This window comes from Durio zibethinus, chromosome 19 (assembly GCF_047325235.1).
Source record: "Durio zibethinus cultivar Kanyao isolate XHJ-2024 chromosome 19, ASM4732523v1, whole genome shotgun sequence".
NCBI lineage: Eukaryota > Viridiplantae > Streptophyta > Magnoliopsida > Malvales > Malvaceae > Durio > Durio zibethinus.
Window position 1 is genome coordinate 10,622,195 of NC_143180.1, and position 18,950 is coordinate 10,641,144.

Here is an 18,950-nt window from a genome sequence, read left to right on the forward strand (position 1 = left end):
CTCATGATCTGCTTGGCCATCATATGCCCATTAGCATGTGTTCTACAAATTCTTTCGTGTACTTATTCAAGTATCATTATCGCTTCCATAATATCGATGCACCTTAGCAAAATTTGATCTTGACTCTTTTTATACAAGATTTCTCCATCAAGCACAAAACCTGCTGCTAATCTTTGAATGATCCTCTTATCATTTTCTAAAGCCTGCTTTGGGTAGTTTTAACACTTGATATACTGTACAATGTCATAGTACCATAGTTGTCAATTTACCTTTTCTTCCATATTTGAACAATGGGCTAGTGAAACTTTCATTTGTACTCTAATGGGTTGGATTTCCATACTATTATTTAACTTAAACATTGCTGCCAAAGTAGCCAAGGCATCAACAATCTGGTTTTCTTCTCGAGGAACATGCTGAAATTAAATTTCTTTAAAATGTTTCCTCAACATATTTTTTTTATTTGAGGGTACTTGATCTCGTATTCTGTAAACTTTTTACTCAAATAGTATATAGTACGCTATTTCTTGCCAGTTTCATCTCTTTGCCCTAATACACATCCCATCCATTTTTTTTGAACTGTTAGATATAAAATCAACGGTCTTCTTGCAATTGGTGGAACTAACACAGGTGGGCTTATCAAATACTCTTTAATCTTTTCAAATGCATTTTGGCATTCTTCATCCCATTTACCAGGATTATTTTTATGAAGCAACCTGAAGATTGGATCACATTTCAAGGTAAGTTGGGATATGAAGTGAGAAATATAATTCAATCGCCCTAAAAAACCTCTCACCTCCCTTTGCATGCGTGGTGTTGATAATTCTTAAATGGCTCAAATTTTATCAGGGTCTATTTTTATACCTCTTTCACTGACTATAAACCCTAACAATTTTTCAGATTTAATAGCAAAGGTGCATTTGACTGGATTCAACTTAAGCTGGTATCTCCGTAATCTTTCAAAAAGCTTTTTGAGATTAACAACATGATCTTCCCCTTTTTAAGACTTAGCTATCATATCATCAACATATACCTCTATCTCCTTATGTATCATATCATGAAAGAGAGTGACCATCGCTCTTTGATATGTGGCACCAGCATTCTTTAGCCCAAAAAGCATAACTTTATAGCAAAACATCCCTCACATTGTCACAAATGTAGTTTTCTCCATATGCCATTTTGATCAGATTATAGCCAGAGAACCCATCTATGAAAAAAAAAGTGGAGTGTTTAGCATGTTATCCACAAAGGTATTAATATGTGGCAATGAAAAATTATCCTTTAGGCTGGCCCTATTTAAATCTCGATAGTCCACAGACATTCTAACTTTTCCATCTTTCTTGGGAACTGAGACTATATTGGCCACCCATTCAGGGTACTTGGCTACTTCTAAGAAACCAGCATCAAATTATTTTTTTACTTCTTCTTTTATCTTCAGCAATATTTTTGGCTTCATGTGTCTCAACTTCTACTGTACTGGTCGACATTTTGGTTTTAAAGGCAATCTATGCTCAACCACCTCTATGCTAAGTCCTGGCATATCCTGGTAAGACCATGCAAATACATCTATGTACTATTGCAGCAGATTCACCAACTTTTGCTTTTCAATCTGTGGTAGTGAAGTACCGATCCTAACTTTTTTCTTATTGTCACTATCTCTCAAATTTAATGGGTCAGTTGATTCCTGGTGGGGTTCTATAATTTTTTTCTCTTGTTCCATCCATTTCAATAGATCATGAGTTAAATCATAGTCTTCTGAATTAACATCATTATCAAGCTCGCTAATGTGAGTCAAATTTTCAACCGGTGTTATTGCCTTGGTCATCCATAATGTTCATTATTAGAAAACCTGAAAATGGGTATAATCACAAAGAAATATATATTAATCTTAGCAAGGGCAAAGAGAATGGTAATGAAAGAAAAGAAAAATGAAAAAAATAGAGAACATGATATAAGTGAAATGCATTGCATTCATCATTTTATTAAAACAATAAAAATAAGCCCATACACTTAACCTCCGTATGCTCTTGGGCAGAAGCAATTGGAATTTTTGAGTTAAAAGGTTCAAGGACAACAAAAACAGTACACCATTCTTTGAGTCTCTTAAAAAGGAAAAAAGATCTCTTCATCTTGCATGACTCTTTCATCTACTTCAACTTGAAGTCGTGAGAAAGCTATCTCTAATCCCATTACCAGTCCCCTTTGTTCAACTTTTGTTGACCCAGGATAGACATGCCCGACTGAACAAAAGGTTTCATATAAATAAAGGAACACCATTTTTCCATCAATCAAATTTTACCATTTGAGGTGTGCCATTCTCTTTTGTTTCTTCTCCAACATTACATTCTTTTTATCAGTAATCGTAGGCTTATAGCCTAACCTCCATCTTTCTTTATTTTCAATCGGGAATGGTGCTCTCGTGATTCCTTGTAGAACTTTCCCAAAGCCTTGCCCGGCTCGGCAACCCTTACAAGTAGTTTGTTTAATCACCATATTCGTAGCTTTCAACAATTGAGGGATCGATATCTTTGACCCTTCTCTTATGTAAATAACGTTTGCTACTTCAAAAGCTCTGAAAGGATATTCAATCACTTTTTCTGCTATCTCAATGTAGGGAGTTGTTAAGGTCTTTGTTACCAATAAATCCTCTTCACCATCCACATAGACTTGTTTTTCTTTCAAGATGAATTTTACCTTATAATGTAAAGATAAAGGTATAACTCTGATCGTGTGAATCTAAGGTCTTTCAAGTAGACAACTATATGCAGAAGTTATGTCCATTACTTGAAATATGATGTTGAAGGTATAAAGACCGATCTATAATGGGATCTTTATATCATTAATTACCTCTCTTTGTGCCTTGTCAAATGCTCTTACAATCACATGGCTATTTCGCATGTAAGAGAGATCCACTGGAAGCTTTGATAATCTTGTCAGAGGCATAACATTAATAGATAATCCATTATCAATCAGCACTTTGGCCATAGTGTGGGACTTGTACTTGACAGTAACATATAAAGCCTTAACACTACCACGTCCTTCTGGGGGTATTTTATCATCATTGAAGGTGATAAAATTTGAGGCTATAATATTCCCAACCATGTGGTCTACCTTCTCAATAGAAATGTTATGCTCGACATAAGCTTGGTTGAGCACTTTTAGCAAAGCATTCCTATGTGGCTCAGAATTCAGTAGTAGCAACAGTAAGGAAATACAAGCTGGTAGTTTATTTAACTGATCCACTACACTGTACTCACTGTGTTTCATGATCTTTAAAAACTCACAAGCTTTTTTTTCTGATACCGATTTGTTAACTTGCACTTCTGAGCTTACCACTAGTTGAGAATCTTGGCTTTTCTTTGTGTCTTCTTCTCTTATCTTACCTTTTCCTTTCCTGGCCCTTTCTGACATTTCAAGAGTATAAATTCGACCACTTTGGGTCATTTCTCCTATTCTCACTATGTTGGCAGTATTCTTCAAGCTTGGATTATTGGAGGGCATATTCGACCATCGCATCACTACATCATAATCATATCACCATGGGACTGCTTTGTCGATCTGATAAGGGAATGGACTAAGGACATAAATGGTCATTAGTGTCCTAGAAAAGGAGATAGTTTTCTCAATTAGGGGGAAAAGGAGATAGTTTTCTCAATTAGAGGTTCTGGTTTCTCATCATATTAAACAGTAAAGAGTTTGGAGATAAAAGACTTGCTAGGACGCTCGTCACCCACTGTATTCACACTATTTCCATCATATTCATCACAAAACTCAATGATGGCCTCATCCATCAAGTTCTGCAATGTTTGCTTAAAGACCTCACAACTTTGGATCGAATGTCTAATTATTTTCCCATGGTATTTGTAAAAATGGTCAGAGTCTTCATGACTGCCATTGTCATCCAAAAATAATGGTTGAATCATGCCCCTCTCATACAAACAGCCATACACCCATTTAAAAGGGGTCATCACTTCATTCATGCATCTTTTGATCTTCACATGTTTTCCCTTACCCATCATATTGATTTTCCCTTCAGTGTGATCTAGCAAAGGATTCCACCGACACTTGGCTTGAATTTAGTATCAAAAAATAAAAGTCCATCATTTATCAAACCTTGCACCTTGTGTTTAAATGCCGTGTAATTTTCAGTAGAATGTCTTGTAATTCCGTAATGATAATTGCGCTTGACGTTAGGGTCATACCAACTTGGGTAAGGTGGTTTTAATGGTTTTGCATAAGTAGGAGTGACAAGGTGGCCCCTCATTAACTGAGGGTACAAATCGATGTAAGATATGAGAATTGGGTCAAAGTGAGGTCTTTCTCGATTGTTATTATTCTGTGAGTTTTTTTTATTGCTGTTTAGATAGGTTGGTCGGATAAATGGTCGAGTTGGAGGTATAGAGGTGTAATTGAATGATTGAAGGCTAAAACTTGGTATGGGTAGTGGTTGTTGGGGTGCTCGATAATGGTATGGTTGTTGAGAGATTTGGTTTGTGACAAGGTAGTAAGGGGGTATAGATTATACGGGACAAAAAGATGGTGTAGGGGATTTCTGTGAGTGATAGCATGTGTCTCATACTCTTTCTTCTTTAAAGTTGCTGTCTTCTTTTCGGACCCTTCAAATTTGCCACTTTTGATAGCATTTTCTATCATCTCCCTTGAGATTACCATGTCAGAGAAATTTTTCATGGTATTTCCCACCAATCTGTCATAATACGGGGCCTTCAGTGTATTGACGAATAGCACAGTTTCTTTTTTTTAGTCAATGGTGGTTCGACTTGGGTTGTCACGCCTCTTCACTGATATACGTATTTTTTGAAAGTTTTCATCGATTTTTTCTCCATATTTTGTAATGACAACCTATCAGGGGCTGTATTCAAGACGTGCTTATACTGAGCAAGCAAAATTTTGGCCAAGTCTTTTCACGAATAGATCTTGCTCTGATCTAACTGCACATACAATTTAGCTGTCGAACCAGTCAAACTATCTTGGAAACAGTATATGAATAGTTTTTCGTTATAGGTATGACCCGTCATCTTTCTACAAAACATTTTGTTCCATCATATTTCTCAAAATTTGAGGTCTTAAATTTTGGTGGGATAACCAAGTCAGGCACTAGGCTAAGCTCATTGGCATCGATAACCCCATAAATGTCATTACCTTCAACCACTTTGAGCCTCTCTTCGAGTTGGTCATACTTGTTTCAAATTTTTGAATTCATAACAGGTTGTGACATTTCGTGAGACTTCTCTTATTCAACAGGGTCATCAAGATTCAGTACCATGATGGGATCAACTGGGATGGGTCTCGAATTAGTATTTAAATGGGTCAGTTGTTGACTTGTAGAATGATTGACATAGGGGTATTTCTGTGCACTTGGTGGTTGTATGTGTATACCCTAAGGAACTTGAACCTGAACCTAAGGCAGAGTGAATCCCGGATGGTATAATGGCTTTTCCATATTAACCTCATCTCCTATCCTTGATGCGCCAGCAACTCATTTTCCTTTCATTGAACCAATCAACAGTTGCCTTAATTCAGCCATTTGTGCTTCAATGCTTTATTGTATTTCTATCACTCTTTCTCGTATCTCCTCATGTGCCCTTTCGACCCTTTCAAATCTGGCTATATTCTCTTCTTTTATGGCTCGAGTTTGAGAATGAGTATTATATCTATGCGAAATTGACGATTTCGATTCCTCGACTTTGCTATCCTTGAACCTTAGTTTATTAATCATAAATTAGATCTATGATATAATATCGTTGATATTGTTGTTAGTATGAAAATGCATGCATAAAATGAATGAAATGTAAATTAGGGTACTGTCTTGGATCGATCAAAACAAAAAAAAACTTTCATTAACCATGGGAGTCTTTATATATCATCCGATCATTCTTACATTAAAGCCATAAAAATATTTGATTTGAGCATATTGCTCCCTAGCTTCATACAAAAAGTGTAATAATCTTTGACTGTGGCCTTTGGTTAGTACAATCTCTCGTTCCAGTGCTTTCACCTTTTCAACCATATTGCTTGTTTTTCGAACAGCCTTGTAGATTTGAGCAGTCAGATGTTCAATGTATTGCTGCCTCCCTAAACTTTCTACTCTCCACATCTCTCGAGCATCTACCTCTATATTGTAAGTGCAAGCCCAATAATCCTCTCTCTCTTGCCACTCAGTCAAAATCTTGTCTATGTGACTCTGATTGCTTGTCAATTGAAGCTCCAAGCTCATTAATTCATGATCTAAGGCTTTTTTCTCACTTTGCAAATCAGAGTTCTTGTTTTGTTCCCTTATTGGTTCAACTTTTAGCTTTTCACTTTCTCTTTGGTGCCTTGCTACCTTTTCAAAAACTCCTGAAAGTTTTTCTTTCCATTCATGCTATTCTTTAGTGAGTATGGAGATCATTTCTTTGTTCTCTCGAGCTTTATTCTTCCAATATTCCACCATATCTCATAGTTTTTCCACATCTTTCTTGGATCCCATCAAAGGTCTACTATCCAACCTTAATTTCTTATTTTTTTAATATAGATTTTACAGATCATCTTTTAATACTTTTCATTTTTTAGTCAACTTCTATACTGTATCATCTCTCATCATCAAATCATATCTCAATTGGTTAACCTGATCCATCATAGCCATCTTTTCTTTCTCTAACCTTTTTTTTCAATCTCAAACTCTCGTTGAGCAATTTCAAAAGTCGATAATACTGGTACTGAAACAAGAGCTGGTAATTTCTCTGAAACATCAGCTGGTAAAGGCCTAATTTCATTAACCTTTTTCATCTTCCACGTAAGGTAACCTTCAGCAACATTATCTGCGAATCTAGCTGGGCTCATTCGGTTGACCTACTTCTATGCTTTGATGATTTCACGAACCCTTTTCACATAACCGGATGTTCCATAATCAAACTCGAGTGAACCGAGCCTATGAGTCATAGGGATGAACTACCGTGAATCATCTTACTTTGAACTATAAGGGGTGCGTAACTTACTGCCCCTCATATTCTTAACAAAGGTACCCATGACTTGTCTCCACAACTATACAAGATGGCCATCGGAAGCATCCATGATGCCCTCCATGTTACATCATCGCTAGTGAACTTTAGAAAGAATGCCAACCACTGACTTTTTGTCCAATCTTTTCTCCATTCTTTAGCAATAAACTTCTTAATAAGATTGAAATGAATGAAAAATGGTCGAAATGATGCCTTTTCTTTTCCCCAAAAATGGCTTCTGAGCCATACAAAAAGCAATTGAGCACACCCTATAAATCGTCATTCACCCTTTCTTCGACAAAAATTAAGTGATCTAATAGTCTCTACCAAAATAGTTGGTGAAGGGTTTATACCTTTATCTAATTGCTCAAAGAAATCAACCACTGATGCTTCTATATGTCCTAAAACCTTAGGGAATATCATCAATCCATATACGACCAAAGCGAACACATCCAACCCTTGATCAGTATCAATATACTTTTTTATGTACTTGAGCAAAAAAGCTGATAGAATGGTCTCAACCCCATTCTTTTCCTTCTTGTGCTTGTCTATCTCTTCAACCTCTACTTGCATGATCTTGGCTAACTTCTTTCTATATCCGATAGTCTTATGCTCTTTTCAATAGATCTTATCTTGATTGGTAGACTCTACCCTGAGTAAAGAAGAATATTCTTCGATCGTGGGGGCCAAGTCTTCTTAGTTGAATACAAAGCATCAATAAGATGGATCCCAAAATTGTATTGCAGCTCTCATTAGCTGTTCATCAACCTTTACTGACATAAGCAGTGCCACATCCTCGTATTTCTTAGAAAAAGATTCTTTTCTCTCTATTCTCTACTGTTTCCAAATGGCTTCCAATTCTAATATATTATTCTGACTGAGATCCATATGCATTGACTGTGGTAGCACCAATATGTGACCATCTACTAAGCAATCTCCTTCTTTCCTCTGAGTACCTTCTAAATGGCTTTTGACCTCTAAGTAGCTCTTATACACAGACGACATCCTTTAGGTTTTCTGAAAGTTTTTCTTGCTGAAGATTGGCCAAAACAATACCCTATAGAAATATGGTACCTATATGATGTATGCAACAAGATTGAAGATAATAAAACAAATCAATAATGTAAATAAAACAAATAAATAAAAATGAGTAAATGAATGAACAAGTATAACATACGTCATAACAGAATATACATAGTGTCCTAATTTAGGTAATTTTCTCATAAAAAGGATAGTGTGGCTCTATCCTAAAGTCAGACCTTACAGCTCACTATATGCTTGGTTAAGATTTATGTGTCTAAAGGTTCTCAGACTATTCCTCACATCATCGTCCATTATAGACTAGTAAGGCTCCCCGATCTTCACCCATTACAAGCTACTAAAGGAACGGGTTCAATCTGAGTGGAAGTGTTTCACTAGCAAATACGGAGGTTATCACCTCACGAGAGCGTAGCTACTTCACTTCCTCCTAAAAAGGATAAAGCCCAGGTCTAGAGTCCATACATGAATATACAAAGTGTGTGCAAAATAATGTATTAATCAAAATACCATAAACACAAAAATAAAATAACAACTAACATACAATTTAGCTTATTCATTAACATATATATTTTTGAAAAATCAAAATAAAGGAGATTAAATGAAATGTCAAATAAAACCAATTAAATCTAATGACTCTTAGTAGCGCATAATTAAAAGTTTTGGCTTAACTCTTGAATTTTATCCCCAATGGAGTCGCCAAGCTGTCATAACGGTTTTGAGACCGCCAGACATAAAAGAGTTTTAAAATCTAGAAAAATAAAAAGGGAGGAGTCACCACCAATTTTTGTTAGGGTGTGATTGGCCACCCATAAGTTTATCCTTTTAATAAAACTATAAAAACGGGTTTAAAATTTATCAAAAAGATAAATTTCAATCTACGAAAAACTAGTTTGAGTCCGAGAGTCGGTTACGCATGGGAAAGGATTAACACCCCCATAATGCCCATAAATTGGTACCATTTAATTACGCGCTATTTTCGGTATTGGATAAAAATGGTTTTAATTTGAAATTTAACACTAATTCCCCTTATTTGGAAAAATAAAACTTTGCTAAAAATTTTTATTTAGAACTATTGAGAAAATCTTTAAGTTAAAGAATTATCTTAAAATTCTCCAACATCTAGGCAGAATTTAAAATAACTCTTTTCGTTTAAGATTTAATACAATAATCCTTAAAATGAAATAACAATCTTTATAAAAAATAATTGTTAGTGACTCTCCAACATCTAGGCAGAGTACCAAGAATTATTTCTTTCAGAATGTTATTCTTATTTTATTTTATAATATCACAAAAAAATTTTAAAAGTATTATTCTTTTTTTTACTATAAAATATTTTATCATCGATCAGTAAATTAAAGAGAGAATAATGTAGACAATTATCGATGATAACATGCTAACGTATGTATGCTAATGAATGTCATGTAACATGAAATGCAATTTAATAGTTGGATTCTTAAGTATAATGAGACCACCTCAACTCTCTAACATCTAGGCAGAGCTTAGGTACGACTGTTTATATTTAAGATCTCAATTTTTTATTATACTTTTTATTTATTAATCTTATTATTAATATGAATTAAGAACTCGTGTGAAAAACTTAATGAAATGGAGTTTCCTAAAAACCCCATCATTTAGGCAGCATTCGGGAACAACCCATTTCATGCGAGATTTTCACATGTGTCCTTAAAGTTTTGAAATAGATTTAGGGTAAAATTTTAGGGTTTAAGTTTAGAGTTTGGGGTTTAATTAAAACGCGAACATCCCTAAAAATCTCCATCATCTAGGCGAACTTTCGGAGCAAGTTCAATTTTTTTATAATTTGAAAACTAATTAAAAATTTCTTATATATTTTTTTTATGAAAATTTATTAATAATAATTCCCCAACATCTAGGTGGGAATTATTTGTTTAAAAAATATTTTTTTATTCCCTCCAACATCTAGACTGGGAAAATAAAAAACTTATTCCATTATACTTATTATTTAAACATTTTTAATATATTTTTTAGTTATTATCCTATATTATTTTCATTTTATTATTATTAATAATAATTAGATATTTATCCTAATAAATTTAAACATTTATTATGTATAAATATAAAATAACAAAAATAATAATATATAAAAAAATTAGAAAAAAAAAATTTTTTTTACCTGAACCGGATCGTTGATGCTGGTCTGGGTCGATCCAGTGGTTCAGACCGATTCACTGGCAGTTTGTCTGAACCGATTCAAGGCAATCTGAAGCAGGTCATCGGGTCGAGTTGCATGGATCTAGGGTTGGGTTCGGTCCACATGCAGATCCTCTACGCTTGAAACAGCATCGTTTTGCCCCTATGTTTTCTATAAAAATCAGATTTTTTTCCTTTAGTTTGTTTCTTTTCATAGAAAAAAAAGGCTTTGGGTGGTTCTCTAGCTTCTGTCGGAATCCGACACCAGACATTGTGTCAGTCGCCATGTGGGTTGCCGTCGATGGTGGTCATCGGTGATCGAAAAAGGGGCAAAAAGTCACCAAAAATTGCTCTTGACGCCCTCTTTCTAGATCCGACCTTCGTTTATCCTGAAAGTGCCTTGACAGTCGCGAATCTGTCTTCAAAGTTTCTGATCTCTCTTTTTTTTTTTTTACGAACGGCTTAAACTGATGATTTCCCCTTCTTGTTTCAGGTGGCTATGGCATTGAGGTTTCTCCCTGCGGGGAGGACTGTGTTGTTTTTTTTTTGTTTTTGTTTTCCTTGGTTAGATCTGTTTCATTTTCGGTTTGGGTATTTTTGGGGGGGTGTTTGAAATTTGGGTTTTTATGCGTGGGAATGGGGGTCTATCTAGGGGTGTTGAGAGTTTTTTGAGAGGGGTAGTTCGTCTGAGCTTGAGAGTTTTCGTGGGGGTAGATTGAATGCGTATTCTTCTTTTTTCAGAGAGCCTCCGAGAGAGCTGAAGGGGAAAAGGGCTGGGGATTTTAGGAGCTTCAATTAGGGGGATCTGGGTGGCTGTAGGTGGGCTGAACAAGGAGCTGGTCAGGGGGCTGGTCAAGAGGCTGGTCGAGGGCTGGACAGAGGCAGTAGCGGTGCCATACCAGCCCCTAGTTTTTGTCTCATTTCTTTTTTTAATTAATTAATTTTTAATTAATAATAACTTTTTTAATTATTAAATATATTTTAAATATTTTATTATTATTATTATTATTATTATTATTATTATACTAAAATGAAAATAGTAGACTCGGACAAAACCGATGTTTACGTTTATTGTTTAATAATTTTTCCACATCTAGGTAAAATTATTTTTAAAATATAATTTTTAATTCCCTCCAACATCTAGACATGAATTAAAATAAATTTTTCTTTGTTATTATTATTTATTATTATATATTTATTATTATTATTAACTTTTGTATAAATCTAAAATATATGCGATCTAAATTATATTCAAAGTGAATTAAAGCATGAAAAGTTAAATTGTATAAAAATTAAGATATAAATTGAAATGTGATCAACACGAAATTTGAAAATACATAAAACTTAACATAAGAAAACGTGCATGGATGTGAATATCATGACCTATGCATAAAAGTAAATTTTATTAAAAACAAACAAATTCTTTGCCTTATGTTTTAAAACTTTTGTTTATTAAATTAAAGAAAAATATCCTAACCGTCCCCACCTTCTTCCATAATTAGTTGGCCATCATAGAAGGGAGGAGGCCTCCATGCACAAATTACATACAATAAAGAACTGACAAACCAGCATGCAAGAAACTTTAAACTTTTGCAAACTATGAACCTCTAACATTATCTTCCTTTTTTCAATGTTAAAAATAGATACCACAAACACAAATATATTGTTATGTTTCATTTCATTGTATACCAGAAAATATACTTCAAAAGAGGGAACTTCAACTTACAGCAACTTAGTGCAGAAAAATAAAAAAAGTAAAGACAATATGGATGAGGGGGAAGAAGATATAGGTGAAGAGCTACCTGTTTTCTATTTGTCGACCAAAAACAATAGTCGAACTTTCCCTTTTCTAGTTTCTTTTTCCTACTAAAAGCTTTCTCCTTATGTTTGTTTCTTCCCTTTTTTTTTTCTTTTAGTTCTTTTTTCGTTCCTGCTACGTTTTCAGTTCAATTTGTTTTAACTGAATCCTTCTCCTCCTTATTGTTTGTTCTTCTTTTCTCTTTTATTTTTTCTTGTTTCTCTTTCTCTCTATATTTTTTTTGCTACTATTGATTTTTTTTCTTTCCTGCTTTCTAGTCTTATTTGTTTCTGCTTCTATTCTCCATTCCAGGGTTTCAAATAGCAGTTGTGTAGTGGAATTGCGACGTTATTTTACGATTTTGGTAGCGTCCGCCACTACTACATATCCAAAATTGGGCTTTGAATGGAATTCACAATCATAATGGCTATGCGCAGCCATAAAATAATAATGTAAAAGACAATAGCGGCTATAACGGGATGCTATAGCCACAATCATCATTTTTAGTTCAAAATGTAATTCGAAAACCCATTCTTTTTCAGCAGTTAAATAATTTCATATAAAAAAAACACATTCTAAGCAAGAAAAACCTTTAAATTTATAACTCAATTAGCAAATACAAACTCAATCAAGATCAAAGAACATGTTGTTGAAGTCAATCAATAACTACTTTAGACCTTGAGAGTTGAGAAGAAGCAAAACATTTTTTAACTGCCAAGATGGGAAAATGAGATGCTTGGGTTCAATAGTAGTGTCACCAGTGGCTTGGGTTGAGGAAAAAGACAAAGATAGCATGGATGGAACTTGGAAAAGGTTAGAAGATAGAGGAAGCATGGAATATGCCTGTCAATTTTCAAAAAAAGAGAGTGAGTGACAGAGTGTGATACAGAGAGATTTAATCGTGAAATTTGAAAAATGTATGGATGTGGGAAAGGTTTAGTGGGTTTGGGTTCAATTGAACCAAATCAACCAATCATAGTATATTTTTTTTCTAACTTAAAATTAGGTATGTATGACATTTAAAAATACATTGTATTTTGCTTTTTCTTATTTAGGGGAAAATATGGAAAGGAAAAAGCAAATGAATTGGTGAGAAATTGGATATTTTAGAAAAAAATTTTATTGATTTTGATGAAAATTTAAAGGGAATGTGAGCTAGAATTTATTTTTATTTATCATCATTTTAAAGTAATTAGTAGTTTTTTTATATAATTTTAATATTATTAATGTTATTGTTAATTGTATATTTTTATTAGCTAATAAAGATTAGTTTGCTACTATTATATTATTTTGGTTTAATTTAGTTATTTAAAATGTTGCAGTTGAAAATTTGATCTAATAGTAAAGTATATTTATCTATAGTCAATCAGTTAGTTTTATCATCTTCCCCAAATAAACATATATTATAAAAATATCTAAAATATTCATCACTAATTTTTTAATTAAATTAATTAAATCTTAATTAACTTCATATAACATATATTTTTTCCTTCATATGTATTTATAATATTTATATCTTTGAACTTCATGCATATAAAAAAGAGAAACATTTATAATATGCATTTTCATTCTGAATTATAACTACAAAATAAGAAAAATTATTTTAATTTATAAATAAAAATAAAATATCATAAATTACTTTAAAAATTATAAGTACTACTTTTTATTATTATAATTATAATTATTACATTTTATAGTAAATTGTGAAAAATTAAAAAAAAATTCATGACCTTGATAATCGCAATGACTGCAATAATCTCCATTATATACGCTATTGTAATAAATGCGACACGATAAAAAATGTGCTCGTGACTGCAATTTAAATCCCTGTTTCTTTTTTATTTTTGTTCACACCTATTGCTCAAATTTTCCTTTGTTCTGCCACTGCTTCATGTTTCTTTTTATTTTTGGCTTTCTATTATCTTCCTTTCTATTTTTTAGTTGCCCTTGAAAGCCTTTTTGCTTCTGTTTTTTTTTCCTTTTTACTACTGCTCCTCTTTTCTGGTTTTGTTTATTTGTTACTGGTCTTGTTTCTTTTTTGCGTGCCCATTTCTTCTCTCTTCAATTTTTCTTCTATTCACCTGAAAACTTTTTAAGTTTGTCGATTACTTTTTTTCTTTCTTATTTCCTTTTTTTTTCTATTTTCGTTTGCTACAGCTTTCTCTGGTTTTCTTTTGGCTCCTCTTCTACACTCGTTTCGTTTTTTCCCCTCTCCCCCCCAGTTATTCCTTTTGCTGTTGCTAGTTTTTTTTTTATTTTTTGCGTGTTTTTTTCTCTCTTTTTTTTCACCAATGCCTCTTGCCTTCACCGTTTCTCCTCTTCTTACTGGCACCCATGCACCAACGTGTTCTCTTTTTTTTTCACCAAGGCCACGATGCCTTTTACGTTGTGCCATTTCCTTCAGGTGTTCATGTAGCAAGTTTTAACTTCTCTTTCACATGTTCATGCTTGGTTTCTTTTGTCTCATAGGCTGTAGCTTCCTCATACAAAAAAATTTGATAAGGCCGAATGTGCCTTTGCTTTTTATTTTGGGTTCTTATTTTGTTTGGTCATGGGCCTTTATTGATTGATAAATTTGTTTAATATTATTTTGCTTGGGGGCTTTAAGCATTTGGGTTATAGTGGGCTTTTGATTAGGGCACGTTTAGGTCACTTTTAATGGTTCAGGTTGGGCTTTTTTTGGGCTTTGAAAAAAGTCTTTTATTCTGGGCTTTTTTTATTAGGCCATTTAGGAGTTCATTCAAGCCTATGCAATAAAGCATTTAAAAATGGACCATAAAACGGGCTAAAAAATAATGGTTAGGGCCCACTTGCAAAACTGAACATGGATTTAAATAGATAAAATATCTCGAACAAAATTAGGTATCTACAAGGTCAAACTTGAAGAAGTTCAAAAAACATAAATTGGCACTGGGATGGAATTTAAGCCAATGGCTAAGGCATCAGATGAGCAGCTAAAAGCTCAACATATACAAGAACTCCATAAGTCAACTAAGATTTGCCAAAATCTAGAAATATATGGATTTCTTATGGACAATGATGAGTTGATCATAGATGATGATCTTACTACCTATTAAGAAGTAATATTGGACACTGATTTTGATAAATGGCATGAGGCCATAAAATTCGAAATGAAATCCATGTATACAAACCAAGTATGGACTTTAGTCAAACCACCCAAAGGGATAAAACCTATAAGGAGCAAGTGGGTTTTTAAGAAAACAATTGACATAAATGGTAATGTACAAACGTACAAATGCTAGTTGAAAAATATTATAATAGAAAATAAAGAGTTAATTTTCATAAAACCTTTTCACCAATAACCATGTTAAAATCTATTAGGATTTTCCTTGCTTTTGCCTCCTACCATGACCAAAAAACATGATTACTTATTTTCTTAATGCTTGCAAGTGCATAGATCTTAATCAAGTAAGAAAATGATGAGAGTAAGAGTATCATCAAATAAGGTTTATAGAATTAAAATGTTAAGTGGATTCAATTACCAAAGTTGATAAACTAATCCCTTATATCTAGACTAATGAAAAGTTTGATTAATTTGCAATAAAAATAAACAAGATCATAAAAGAAAGATTTATGGGCTTAGATCTATTTAACCAATTGTCACTTGGCAAGTACTAGATTTGGCCGAATATAACTAAAACTTAAAATAAAGAATGCTTTGAAAAAAAAATGATATGTGAAGGTCGAATATTGTAGAAGCATAAAATAAATAATTGAAACAAAGATCTCATGAAAACCAAAAGCTTCAACTTGTTAAAGAATTATGAATAAAACTTGTAAACAATAAATCAAGATGTAAATTGATTCAGGTATTCTGCAAACGCACAGGCCGTATGAGCAACAATAGTGAATTTTCAATCAAGATATCATTCTCACAAGGATTTGATAAATAACTCCTAAGCCAAAGTATCTATTATCACCACATAATCATTAAAGTTGTCTTGATCACAAATTGAACATAAAGAGAAATAGCAAGAAATTACTAAAACAAATCAAAACAGAAACTTAGTTGTACTAGAATTTTACTAATTCGATAAGAGAAAAAGCAAGATCTAGAAACTTCTAAGGAGAATGAACTGGAACTGAGCTAAGGTAAGATTCATCAACAAGTTTACCATAAAATTCAACAAAGAAATTGCATCATGTAAGAAGAAATCTAGCTTATTAAACTATTAACTCAAATAGTACATTAATCTAGAAAAAATAGAGCATGTTCAAAAAATATATCCAAATAATAGGTAAATTCATGAAAATAAATGCAATCAATTGAAAACTAATAAGTAAACATGTAAATCTAAGAATGTGAAGTGAAAAAGGAATAAACCAAATGTCAAGAAGAAGAGTAGATCCTTGTTATGCTGTCACTAGGCAAAGAAATAATCTATTAACTAAGTTTAGGTGTGACTTTGGAGCAATTTTTTTTGCTTGTGTGGATAGAATTTGAAGCTAATTTTTTTCAGAATTAAATATCTATAAGTTAGGAATCTAAGAAAAAAGTTTGGCTCAAAACAAGCTAGAATTCATGAACAACTGATCTAAAAATCATAGAGCTCAAAACCATGAATTTCAAAATATATTTGAAGAACACATGAATTCAATTGAAATGGAATGGAAAAATGTGAGAGACTTGAAATTTCAATAAGAAAATCTAAAAATATATTAAAATTTGACATAAGAAAATTAAATTTTCATGGAAACTAAAAGAAAATTGGTTGCCAAATAGCCTTATGTTAAAGAATAAGAAAATATAAGTGTAGAGAAAAGAAAATGTAGAAGTTTAAAACTATAATCTAAAAATCTATCTAATTCACCCTTTTGGCTGGCCATTCTCCCTTATTTATAGACAAATGAGAGGTGCCTCAACCCCTATATACCTTGCAAAAATATCTTGATATGGATAGTCTTCTAGAACCTTATTCTTCCCTTATTTCCTGGCTTGTGCACACTTATTTGGCTCTTTAAGCTCCTTCTTGTTTTCAAGCCATTTTCTCATGAACCTTTACACTCCAAGAAGTCAAAATAATGACCAATAAAAAACCTTCATTTAGCCAACTCAATAGCTCCTTATGGCCTTCTTTGAATTGCCAAGCCAAAGCATATGATCACATGAACCTTGCTTACAATGTGCAAGCTCGAATTTTTTTCCTTTTCTTTTGGTGCTAAATGCACACACTTCCTCTTCAATTTTTTGCCAAAATTTCAAGCCATAAAATGAACCAATTTGACATTGTAATGGTTGGAAAAATTTTGGAAATTAATTAACTAAAAATTCACTTCCAACTCCATAATGCATACATTATCTTTCAAACATGTATAAATATACTAGAAAGGTACTAATGCAAAATTGAGTTAAGGAAGATAATTCCAAACGAAAATTATAAGAATTAGGACTTAAAACAAGATTTCATGAAGTTCATTTGAGCTTAACAAGTCATAGAAGAAAAGGGTAAGAAGAACTCCTTTAAAAGGCAATAAAGCACAATTACACTAATTATGAGCTTTGCTAGCTTTTACCACCATAAATCCTCCAAATTGAGTCCAAATTGTCTGAAATTCCTCATTTTCTATATTTTTTCTTACACATGAGACAAATATGCATTTAGGTGTATTTTTGCCAAGATTCTTAAGAAACAAGCCAAAGTACAAAAGAAATTGCACTAAATATAAGTAAGAAAATGCTAACATTTTAGTGCAATCATAAACCGAAACTATAATAGAAAGATTACTTTGAGAAAATAGATCTTAAATAATAATTTTATTGAAAGAAGAATTTAGAAAATAATTTTAGTGGTGGCTAAACTGTCACCTTAGCCAAACTATAAAAAAAACTAAAGAAAACCATGAACTAAAAAAATCCAAAAGAAGAAAAAAAGAATCAAATGTGAAGTGTAGGATGTTTGGAATACAAGAGCTAGCCTCCCCTTTTACAGAGGTTATTTTAGCTAAAGGGGTGAATACAAGCTCAAAGTTTTAATCCTATTAAAACTATAAAGATTGAAGTTATCTTGATCTCTAAAAAAGGTGGCTGAATGTGGTTTCTTTCTTCTTGAATCATCTTGGTTGATCATGCTACCTTGGGAACTTATCTTGGATGTTAGATCGTGGAGTGCTTTATCTTGATCTTACTCTTGGTAAGTTTGGCTAAGGCTTGCAATCCAAGACTAGAAATTTGATTTTCATTCAATTATCTTGCAATTTCCTTCTTCAATTATAACTTTTTGAATGGTGATTAAAAGAGTCATTCTTACACAATCTCTTGGTCGAAGGTCATAGTGTCCTTGTTTGATTAAAACTTTTCAATTATCACACATCGGCATGAAGCCTTCTTGAACATGATGTAGCCAAATCCATCTAGGTGTCTTCATGGCATCAAAATTCTTATTTGAAGTCAAATTTAGTAATTTTACTAATAGCCAAATTTCATTGGATCCTTACATGCTTATCTTAAAATTACAAGGATAATGCTTGTACTTATCTTGTATTATTTCTTGCATGAAAATGATAGAAATCCTACTTCAAGTAAAAAAACCTAAATATCAAGAAAATAAACATTAAATCAAACAAAATCAATCAAATTTTAAAATTTTTCCACTAAATTGATCTTGTAAACTACATATATTTAAGTGTTATTACACCCCCCACACTTAAGTCTTTGCTTGTCTTCAAACAAAATTCCCAAATCCACAATAGTAAACTTCAATATACATATTTACAAAGTCAAAATTTCACAGCTTTCATTCATACATCATTGCATAATACAGAGTTAATTACAAATATAGCTTCACAAGAAATACATCCATAAAGTAAGCTTTTAATCTGATACAATCTTCAAGCATAGGAATTTACTCATCTCCAATCATACATATAACTTAAGCAAAAAAATGCAAAATACATCATCACATATCAACTGAAAAATAGAATAAACT